The sequence below is a fragment of the Cebus imitator genome, unplaced genomic scaffold (assembly GCF_001604975.1).
Source record: "Cebus imitator isolate Cc_AM_T3 unplaced genomic scaffold, Cebus_imitator-1.0 Scaffold122, whole genome shotgun sequence".
Taxonomy (NCBI): domain Eukaryota; kingdom Metazoa; phylum Chordata; class Mammalia; order Primates; family Cebidae; genus Cebus; species Cebus imitator.
Genome location: NW_016107437.1, coordinates 2,198,365 through 2,198,965, shown reverse-complemented (window position 1 = coordinate 2,198,965; position 601 = coordinate 2,198,365). Strand labels below are relative to the sequence as shown.

Sequence of the window (601 nt, the reverse complement as noted above, 5' to 3'; positions counted from 1 at the left end):
GGAGTCTTGCTCTGTCACCCAGTCTGGAGTGCAGTGGCATGATCTTGGCTTGCTGCAACCTCCACCTCCCAGGTTCAAGCAATTCTCCTGCCTCAGCCTCCCCAGTAGCTGGGATTACAGGCACCCATCACCACACCCATCTAATTTTTGTATTTTTAGTAGGGTGGAGTTTCACCGTGTTGACCAGTCTGGTCTGGAACTCCTGACCTGGTGATCCACCCGCTTCAGCCTCTCAAAGTGCTGGGATTATAGTCATGAGCCACTGTGCCCGGCCAGAATTTCCTTTCATTTTAAGGCTGAATAGTATTCCCTTGTCTGTATAGACAGCACTTTGTTTATCCATCCATCTGTCGATTTTGGCTATTATGAATAAATGCTGTTATAAACATAGGCATGCAAATATCTGATGCTTTCAAATTTTTTAATTGCTTTCAATCCTTTGGATATATACCTAGAAGTGTCATTGCTGGGTCTTAAGGTAATTCGATCTTTAGTTTTTTTGTTTGTTTTTTTTTTTTGAGACGGAGTTTCGCTCTTGTTACCCAGGCTGGAGTGCAATGGCGTGATCTCGGCTCACCGCAACCTCCGCCTCCTGGGTTCA

The 601-nt window shown here is 45.3% G+C and overlaps 1 protein-coding gene across 1 annotated transcript in view; it reads left to right on the top strand.

Annotated features, from left to right (window-relative positions):
* Positions 1–601, top strand: part of LOC108312180 — a 160,800-nt gene that overhangs the window by 73,408 nt on the left and 86,791 nt on the right.